The sequence below is a fragment of the Apis dorsata genome, unplaced genomic scaffold, assembly GCF_000469605.1.
Source record: "Apis dorsata unplaced genomic scaffold, Apis dorsata 1.3 scaffold_416, whole genome shotgun sequence".
Classification (NCBI taxonomy): Eukaryota; Metazoa; Arthropoda; class Insecta; order Hymenoptera; family Apidae; genus Apis; species Apis dorsata.
Window position 1 is genome coordinate 802,585 of NW_006263671.1, and position 11,032 is coordinate 813,616.

The 11,032-nt window shown below is 32.5% G+C and overlaps 2 long non-coding RNA genes across 2 annotated transcripts; both read right to left on the reverse strand.

Annotated features, from left to right (window-relative positions):
- Positions 1 to 1,429: 1,429 nt before the first annotated feature.
- On the reverse strand, positions 1,430 to 2,909 carry LOC116186088. Its single transcript, XR_004151015.1, has 2 exons — positions 2,030 to 2,909; positions 1,430 to 1,831 (listed from the first exon to the last, which is right to left on the reverse strand). It is a non-coding gene; the product is annotated as an uncharacterized LOC116186088 (long non-coding RNA).
- Positions 2,910 to 8,439: 5,530 nt separating this feature from the next.
- LOC102676335 lies at positions 8,440 to 9,552 on the reverse strand. The gene is made up of 2 exons (XR_422326.2): positions 9,385 to 9,552; positions 8,440 to 8,734 (listed from the first exon to the last, which is right to left on the reverse strand). It is a non-coding gene; the product is annotated as an uncharacterized LOC102676335 (long non-coding RNA).
- Between the last annotated feature and the right edge of the window lie 1,480 nt (positions 9,553 to 11,032).

An 11,032-nucleotide genomic window follows, 5' to 3' on the forward strand; every position in this document is an offset into this window, starting at 1 on the left:
ACGAATCGTATTTTACGTTTCAATCCACGCTTCAAATCCACGGTTTTATCTACCTAAAAGATAAAATGGAATGGAAAGCGAGAGTCCAAAGTAGAAATGGAAAGAAACGAAGGAAAGAAATAAAAATGGAAGGCCAGCCGATTATTGGTGGATGAAAATGGCGGAAGAGGGAAGAAACGCGGAAAATCAAGCTATTAATACACACGGGGACCGGCCAGGCAACATTCTAAGCAAGCAGAGAAACACACGTTGTTTCGCGCTGTTGCTCGCCAAGCAGAACGAAGAATTTTAACGCTCCTCCTTTTCCCGCACCTGCTGCTCAGGCATTCAGCCAGGGACACGCAATTACCGGTGTTTTTCTCCCGCGAAACGATTAATAACGCGGCCCGCGACACGCTCTACAATTATGGCGCCGGGTACGTAAGTAAATGCCTTCGAGGATCGGGTCTTGTTTCGAATAATCGAGCTCGGTCGTGGATCGACGCCTTTCTGATCGATAACCAAATTGTCCCTATATAATCGTGTTGAATAATTCATCTAAATTTTCTCTCTTATGAATAGATTTTTAATCGAATAACCAACAAAGATATTTTTTAGTTATCTAAATGATTAAATAAAGATACGTTTCCAATGATTAATTTTGATGTTTCTTTCGTTCATTAGTATTATTTCATGATAATGATAATTGGATATTTTTCAACAGAGATAAATATCTCTTGACTCGATCGAGTTTATATGTTTGTTTTATCTAAATGGTTAAACTAATAAGGATTTCCAATTGTTAATTTTGATGTTTTCCCGTTCTTTGTCAATGATAATGGCATAGATAAATATTTTTTGATTCGACCAGTTTGTTTCTTTTTTAACGCTACTACTTTTCTTATCTGAATGGTTAGATCGCTGTTAGTTGGATCGCCACGTTTCACGCAATTGATCCAACCAATTACTCCACTAACAACAATCAGAATCACGTTCACCAAATAACCAATTCCACTCGAACGATCGCTACACCGAACCGACCTTACTACCGCTAAATAAAATACACAGACGATACCACAGACTCTCAATGAATCACCTCCCATTGTTCCTCAATCTCGACCATCGTCAAACCGCAATAATCTCCATGAGACATTCAACTTCTACTTAAAACAATCGCCTCTCGTCGTTTCTGTCCTTTGCCAGTCAATTAGATTAATTCAATTAGTTCAGTTGGGAGGAACGAATGAATAGAATAACGTTTACGCATTATTCCAGACATAGAATACCGGAACGTTTCTAAGGATAGATTCTAGATAGATAATCTAGATTTCGAAGTAGATTTATATTTAGATCAAAAAAAATATTCAACATTCCGAATTTTCAACATATGATTTTTCACTGTATAATTAAAATAAAATAACAAATACATCAAAAATTGACATTTGATTTTTGTAACCAATTATTATAATTTTCCATAAATTCTTTTAATAAAAAAAATCCTTCTAAACCATAGTATCCAATGAATAAGTATCCATCGATAAAAGATTAATCGCCGTGGCATAGAACGAGGAGTTAATAATAGACGCCGGTTTTCTCGGTGTTCATCAATCGGCATAACACGCATGTCGTTACATGTTTACGATCACGAAGCAAAGTGCGAACCTATCGCAACCTTCGACCCGCTGTTTCAGATTTCTTGCTAGCCGCGTGCCGCAGGAGCCGTTTCAAAGCGTTGCGCAATATCCTCTTCACTTCGTTTGCTCTTCTCGCCTCGTAATATTTTCCTCGTGGATCAAAAATCCATCTTCGTTTCTCCAGTCTAATTGCTTTAATCTTCTTTTACATTATATTCCTATAATCTTTTCATTCGTGTGAATGATAATTTTCGTAATTTGAATATGATCATTTTCAATTTTTTTTTTTCATAGATATAATTTTATTGTGGTAAATTAAAAAAAAAAAAAATGATTAAAGTTGCATTTTTATATTTTTAATATTTTATATTTTTTATATTTTATATTTTTAACATAGACATAGAAATTCAATTCACCATAAACCATATATTGTTAAGTTTGACGATCTACAACTTGGCTCACTGTAATATTGTACGCTAGTAGGCACGTCCTACCGGTTGTCTAACTTTAAACTTTTCCAAGTCGAAAATAAACCGACGCGGCTTTTGCCTGGCGTAGAATCGCGTTCGCGAGCGACACGACTCTTCCTCGTCTCTTGGTGGGCGTAAATTTGTTGAAGGAATTCGCATAAAATTACGCTATCTTCTTTCCCCGTCGAACCGAGAGCTTCCTCTTCACTGCTCAGCTATGGATCCTTGACAGATCGGTTCGACTAATGAGCCATGTGTCATATTTCTGCACATTGATAAATGTTACGTTAAATAAAGAATTAGTCATTGAAAATATGACGAGAATCGAGCTGTAAGCGTATAGATTTTATAGGATTCTCGTAGAACCTAAATTTCCCTAGGATCTAGGGACATATTAAATATTATATTAAAATTTCACACTCGTCCCTTCATATTTCAATTCTACTCGACTATTGCTAAGGTTCTAAAATCGGAATAGTCCTTGGGAACGCCCATTCGTCGAGGAAATAAATTCACAAGTCTTCAGAAGATCGAGAATGATGAAGTTGGCATTGTCCAACGTAGCTATTTTTGCCCATTCCCCATGCAGAATTACCGTGAGAAGGACTATTCTCCATAACTATTGACCGAAAGAAAATATTGACGCCATGCTTGCCTCGTATGCATTATTCAAAGTTGAAATTCGCATTTAAACGTCCTCGGTTCAAAATTCACAGCCACTTTTATAACGTGCTCTTCGATTTCGAAATAACCAATCTATTCATCGTTTTTTTCTGAAAAATGTCTCTTTCCTTAAATTTATCAATTTGCAAGTATTCTCTAAGCTAATAAATATATTATTTCACGAAGAAACAAATTTTGAAAGAAAAATATTAATACAAAGAATAAAAAAATAGAAAATTATTTTAAAAAAATGAAGAAAAATTTCGAGAAAGATTATAGAAATAGAGATGAGTATTCCATCTTTTTCTTCCTCTTAATGCGTTGTAAGAAACATCCTTAGTCCATAATTAACTTAGAATTTCGTTCCATTAAATACCGTTTTTCACATGGAAAGAGACCTAGCGCGCCGCATAACGATGACCAACCGAGATAAAAGGTTAATCGAGAGCCTCGTTATCGGTGGATCTCGCTCTCATGTGTATGCACGTTTATGCATATATACTTGGAACGGCCATGTGCAACTACCAATACATAAAAAGGACATGTATGTGTATATGAAGGCATGAGGTCGAGGGCCAACCTACATATTCATCGAGACACTTGCTTCCGCCCGTCCGGCAAATACGTTTCTTACTTTTAAATTATATTTAATGGCGGCGCGACGACGTGTTTTTTCGTTTTCCTTCGGCATTCGATTAGCTACGAACCGAAACGACGAGGTGACGATAGAGGTGATTTCCTTCGGACCTTCGATTAACCGTGATTTCCTGTCAAACGTGTTCAATGTTTCATCGGGGAGTGTAGACGTTCGTTACTCGATAACCTTTGATATCTTCGGTGGGGAGAATTATCGGATTAAATTTGCGTCTATTTCGATCGAGTTCACGTATTGGATTGTTCATTTCGATCGTTCTAGATTCTTGGTTTGGGTTTAGGTTAGGACGATAGTGGAGTTATGACAATCGATATCGATAAATATCGATAATATCGATAATAAATCGAATTGCGTCTATTTCGATCGAGTTCATGTATTAGATCGTTCATTCGATCGTTCTAGATTCTTGGTTTAGATTTAGGTTAGGACGACAGTGGTAATGGAATTAAAATTGACAATCGATACTGTTATCGTTAAATATTGATAATATTATTGAGATATCATCAATGAAAAATAGATAATAAAAATAATTGAAATTACAAATTTTATTTATTTAAAGTTGTTATAAAATTATTAACGATATTTCATTAAATATTTGATTAAAAAAATAAAGCAATAACATAAAATAAAATAGAAATGACTGAAATAGATTACAATATAGTTTTTTAATATATTTATGTATCTTAATAATATATTATCGATATATATAAAAATAATATATTAATAAGTTATCGACAACATATTAATAATCGATAATCACGACTCTAAGTTAAATATAATATAATAGTTCGTTCAATTGCGATAAAAGTTTGTTTAGATTTGACATAATTTATGCATAAAATAATATTGTATGGATTTAATAATATTTAGATTTAGTTATCTGTAATTAGATTATACGTTCATTGGATCGTTTTAGATTCTTGTTTTAAATTTAAATGAAGATGATTGCGATAATGAAATGATATATATTTATGTATAATATTGTTCACTCATATTCAATATAAGTTTATTTAAATTCGGCATTTAGAATAATATTATAAAATAAATTCTGAAATACTTAGATTTATTTATTGAAGTTAGGTTACGTCAGAGCTATTGTTGTATATCGTCGAGTTGAAATTAAATAAATCAGTAAGTTATGATTGTTGAAATATAAATCTAGGATCATTGCAACTCAGATCGTTTAGAATAACTGCAATTTAGATCGAGTATAATTTACATCCATTGCTACCTGGATTCTTTTAATAGTGGTCATTCTAGACGTGATTGCAGTCTAGATTCAGAATAGTGAAGGGTCATTATAACCTAGGTTTAACAATAAGATGACTCGAGATCGTTACAATGTAGACTTAGAATAATTTACAATCGTTGTTAGAACCAAGCCAGTCAAAGGTGATCATAATTTAGTCCTAACTATAAAATATAACTTGGACCAGTTACAACGTAGATCCGGAATAATTTAAAGTTATGGCAATCTAGATCTTGGACAACTCAACGCGACTTATATTTACTATAATTTAGAATTATCGAATTATAGATCCATGATAATTTCGAATCATCACTTAGATCGAGGATATTCTATATACTAACCTTTGAGTTTTTCTTATATTTTGGATTTCAATTAACCATGTCTATTCTCTAATGAAGCACAACCCAATGAAAATGGTGGTTGAATTGATTCTCTTACCACATTACTTATTAAAATCATATCAATCTGTAACTACGTCAGCAAGCAGATTCCGTGGACGAGCAATCATCGCTCTGGCATAGCAACCGGCCCCGCATTCAAGGATTCGATGTCGCGAGGCGGTCGTATATGTGAATCAGGTTTATAAATATATCCGTCGGAACGAACGAAGACGCCGTTGGATCTTGAAACCGATTCGTAGAGAGGTTATCGATCCACTGCGATGGGGGTGTTACGGTTCGCCGCGAAACACCGCGTAAACACTCTATCTTCCTTCTCCGCAACCGGGTATTAATGGCCTGATAAAACGTGGAAAGCTTTACCAATCGTCACTCATAGTGGGGGCAAAAGACGAAAGAATCAATCGAAACTTGATTCCAGTATTTTCTATTTCGAATATTTCACTTTTTCGTACTTTTGTTTAATAATTAAAATATTAATTCTTAATTTATCTACACGATATTATTTTTATTGTGAAACTTGTATGTGGATTTTATTGTTTAGTGCATACGAACGACTTTTCTTGTTTTTAATAGGAGAAACAAGAGAAAACATATGATTGTGCATTGAAAAGTTATGCTCATGCGCACTGAATCTGAGTTTGTATATTTATGGTTGGTATTTACCATATTAGTTTCATGATGTGTGAAAAAGTAAATATATTTTTGTGTCATGGAAACGAGGATTATAGTAATAGAATATAATAGAAATTGTCCATATACTATGGAAATTTATTTAGGTTTGATATAATTTGAACATAAAATAATATTATAGAATAAATTTAATTATCTTTAGATAATTAGGTTAGTTTTAAGATATTGTTCCTTAAGTGATTATATTTAATATTTTTATTCAATTTCAGATAATAATTTCATTTTGTCAAATCATTTTCAAGAAATTCTATAAAATCGTCTTTCAATCAATGAAATCAGATCGAATAAATAATTGGAAGAAATCATATTATCTACTATTCAGGTTATCATTATATCAAACTTAAATATTTGATATATTCATTCTTGAATTTCTTGATTTATTTCCTTTTCATTCTCGATGATTCAATCTTTGAGAATATTTGAAAAAATCATGTTATGCTTATATTTCTCAAATGACCAAAATAGATCGATTCATATAGAAATTCAAGTATGTTGTAATTGTAACTAATTGTGGCACGTACTCGTTAGTAGACTATAGATTTACATAAAACTTTTTACGAGAGAAACGAGTCTGGTAAATGATGTATGGTCTTGTGTTAATCGATACTCGCGAAGCAATAGTGCAACAGGTTTTAGAAGATTGTTGTTGATTTATGTACTGACTTGCGTACGTTCGATTTGCGACGATGTGTCGGGTGACCATCGTGCAAGAAATTAATTTGCATTTTCCTTTGCATTTAGATCTCTCTTATTTTAATCAGATACAGATTGTATTACAGGAAATTTGAATTCAGTACAAAAATCTAACACATCCCAAATTCATTAATATATTTGAAATCATAGTAAATTAAAAATTACAGATAAATTTACTAGAATCTAATTCATTCAAAATTCAAGATTATGATAACTTATCGTTAATATAATAGAATTATCACAAAATATTAAATTCATTATAATTTTCAGAAATCTACTCTAACTCAAACGATTTAAAGTTAAAATTTGAAAGAAACAAAGTCTCGATTCTCATGAAATCATTTATTGATTTTTTTCACGATTCTTTATTACTTCTAAAATGATTCGAAATTCTTGAAAACGATTCGCAGTGAAAAATCGAGTTGAGTTCTGAAAGAAGCTGTAGCAGGCCGTAGTCACATTCGTGAGGCTACCTACACGAGCAGGCCCCGAGGGACCGACCGGTCTGGCCATATTAGTCCACAGAGTACACGAGGAGGCTGACGTCACCGAAGGGTCGCGTTCTCCTGCTGCGACATAATGTCCTAGACGTTTCACATCTACGGCTACCCTATCGCCAACTAAATACCGTTTTCCAAAGATCTACGTGATTTTACCGACTGATTGAAAACTGGTCACGTAGCAAGTAGTTTCCTTAAGTGGCAACCAACGAAAAGGTGACTCAATGAAAGACCTTGTTCAATAAGGGTATCGACCTTATTTTAATTGGAAGAGTAGGTTAATGTGGAATTCCTTTTGTCTAAATAGAAACTAGAAATAGTCGATTTCTTTTGTTTCACTATTATAGAGATCATATGATAGATTCGGTTGTGAAATGAAAATTTCTTATTAACCTTAATGTCAATAATAATAAATTAATTGGAATGTTACTTTAAAACTCATTAAATTTTGAACACTATTTTTATTTTTCCATTTTTGTGAAAGTTAGATAAATAATTTCATATATAAAATTAAATAAGTTTGATCAGTCGATTATTTTTTAATTTAGATATACTCTGAGGATTAATAGAATGAATGTTGAACGTTCGAAATTTTAATCGAACCAATGGAGGACATACACGAGGAAAATCAGTTGAGAAATCGAACGGTACTTCGAAGGAACGAGTCGCCAGGTAGAATTTCTCGTTGACTTCCGGCTGCAACAAAGTTACAAAGACGTGACTGGCCGATCAAATCGTCATCGTTGTCTAGTCTATTTATGGAAATCGTTCTACGTGTCATTCTCTAATGAGCATTTTGTTAACATTGTTCGTTGTGAAAGTTCTAACATTTTGTACGTGATTTAGGCGTAAACCTTATTTGATAAATCAATTTTATGAGCTCTGAATGAATCATTAAAAAATGGATAATAATTTAAAATGCATTTTTAATTGCTTGAAAAAGACCATGGTTTCAACCAATTCCTTGGTTTCAACCAATTTTCCTCTTTAGTTTTTGGAAAATTAATTATTTTATACATAAGATTCTTCAACATTAAATATCATCAAATAATTGATCTCCGATATTTTAACCCATTGATGATAATTAAGTGCGTAAAAATTGGATAAAAGCAATATTATTGAAAATATGAATTAATTAACATATTTTTGCAAAAAATATTAGAATAAATAAATAATTTAAGGAACCTTATTACTTAAAAAAAAAATGTAATTCGTACAAAAAAAAATAGTTTATCATATTACTATAAACATCTTTGGTTTTTATAAACTTTATGAAATCAATATAAATTATGTTGAAGAAGAAATAAGATGAAAGAAATATAAAAAAATTGCTACTTGCAATTTCTTTTAATAATATAATTAAAATTAAAATACAGAAACAATATAAAATGACTGTGAAATGGAAAACAATTTATAAATAAAATGTTACATAGGATATATTAGCTATGATATGATAAATCTATCATCAAAATGAGAAGTAAACAATTTTAACATTTTTTCTTTCATTTCTATTATTATATTAATTATACATTACAGGTTGATAATTATAGCATTAATCTTGAACAAAGAGAACAATAGTTTGCCTCTTAGAGGAGCAGCATTCACCATAGAAATACCGATCAACCTTATTTGTGCAGGCTGGCAAGGCTTTACCAACGTTCTACCGGTGCACGTGCAGGTTTACACGTATGAAATGTCAGAACAACGGGTGGATTGATTGTTTAAACAAGCATTTAAGCGTCTCGAAGGTGTCGCAAAGCCTCGACTATTTCCTCGAAGGTTGACCAAGGACGCAAGGATCTGAATAGAAAAGAGAGAAGAAAGCCTATACATATACAGATGTTAGTCGCAAAAGTAAGTGTACTATATAATACAAGAATAAAATTTTCAATCTATTAGAATGGAAGAATGGAAAGTGATTCGAAATTAATTATTTATTATTTTAATTTTGCAATAATAGTTCTATGTTTGAAAATAAAATAATTATTTACAAAAAGATATCATCTTTTAATATGCTATCAAGATCATCATTCTGAATTGTATTGTGAAGATTTTGGTTATTGATTAATAAGTTATTAACAAAAATTTTTCTTTAAAATAATGTTAAGTTTTAATCAGTTTAAGTTTTATTAACAATGAATTATTTATTAAATGAACTTTTATTTGATTTTGATTTGAGATTAGAATTAATCTAAGAATAGACATAATTAAACAAAAATTTATTTAATTAATTTTTAATTTCATAGTTTATATTGCATTTGGATTAAATTAGACAACGATTTAACTTAATCTAATCTAAATTATTTTTGTTAATAACTTTTTAATAAACTGCCAAATAAAACTTTACAATACTGTTCACTGATGATTATTTTCATAATTAAAAAATCAAATCAAAATTCTAAGAATGATACCTTTATAAATATATCAAAAATATTTATCAACATACTTACACAATTTTTGTGAACAATTTTTTTAGAAGAATCTTTTAACTTAAAAAAATCAGGTGAATGTTTGAAAATTGAAAAAGCAGCCGTCAAGCATAATTTCCATTTGATGTGCATCTTATATTATGCTGTAAAAAACAATTATGGTCTCATTATAACTGGATGTTCGCATTTGAAATTTCCATTTTCTTTGTCCTCGCGTTTTTCTATTTACATTTTTCTATTAACGCTTGGTGGCCTAGCAACATGTTTGCTTCGTTTCCTTCTTCGTGGAAAGAAAAAGTAGAGAGGGATGGGGAGGGAGGAAGATGGGAAGAAAGATGGAAAGAGGGGACGATATGATTAATATTAATGGTGAGACGGTGAGCGTCAATCGAATTATGTATACGTAGTTATACGGAGGCTTGTTTACTCTAGGCCGTGTCTAACGAATCGATTCGTTAAGTCTTCTTGGATGGTTGCTCGTGGAAGGCGCTTTAACGTACATAACAGTTCTAGCGTTACTTCTCGGGTATACTAATCATCTGAAAGGGTTCTGGCCTTATGAACGAGCAAAGTCAGATATTGGAACTGTAAAGGAATTTAAATATTATTCAACGTGGAATTTTATCAAATTAAAGCCAAAATTAAAGTAAATTGAAATCTTTGAAATTCTTCTCCATCGGTAAGATTGATCAAATTCTTTTATAATTCTTCATCCTGTAAACCAAAGCTTATCGATGATATTAATTTTTCAGAATCGTTCATAACTCAATATTGAAAAAAAGGAGCAACGAAAATAATGAAGGCATTCTCCGGTCAAGCTACCGGTTGGACAAGTCGGTGCAAGAGCTCGAGGCTTCTAGAACAAAGTACATGAATAGAAATAATAATATTCAAGAAAGATTTTTGATTAATACCTTGATTAAATTTTTATTTTTCGAAACGTGGAAATTATTGTTTGCAAATCTTTGAAGATGGAAATTTTCCGCCATTTTCCGCATTTTGGGGGTTGGACCAAAGGGATGCTGCGCAGATGTGATACTTTCATTTATACAGAGGGTAGAGCAATGCTCTGATTGGATCAGTATCCCCTGTTTCAGAGGGTTACTTCCCTCTCCTTCAATCTAAATATTGAATATGGTGTATCCTCCATTTTATAAAATTGTGAATATCTGTACCAATATTCTTTGATACTCTATTAAAAATTCTTAACACATCAATTTCTCTAAAGAATAAATCAGTAGATAATTCAGTAGACAATATTTAACTATAATTCCATTAACAGAAAGTAATATCAAAAAGTTTCAAGAAGAAGTGTCATCTAAACAACCTCTGAGTAGAATCATCAACTGATAGAATTGAAAATCCTCTTCAAGCAAGGCTTGGAATTGATCTTTGGAGCCTGGACAGAGACGCAAAGATTCAGGGACGACGACTGCGCAGGATTTCTCTCGCGATGCGGCGTGTGTCGCGGCGGTGGCTGGCCAACCCCTGAGGGCAGCGGCAAAGGGTGGCAGAGGGTGCGGTCTTTCCTCGTAATCAATACCAGTGTCGGCTGGCCTCGCTCCTCGCCGTTCTCTCTCGCCGCCCACGCGAAATCCTGCAGACACCGGCTGCCACGCCACGAATTTTTCTTCTTGTCGTCACCGAGAGCCGCCGCCCCCTCTTATCG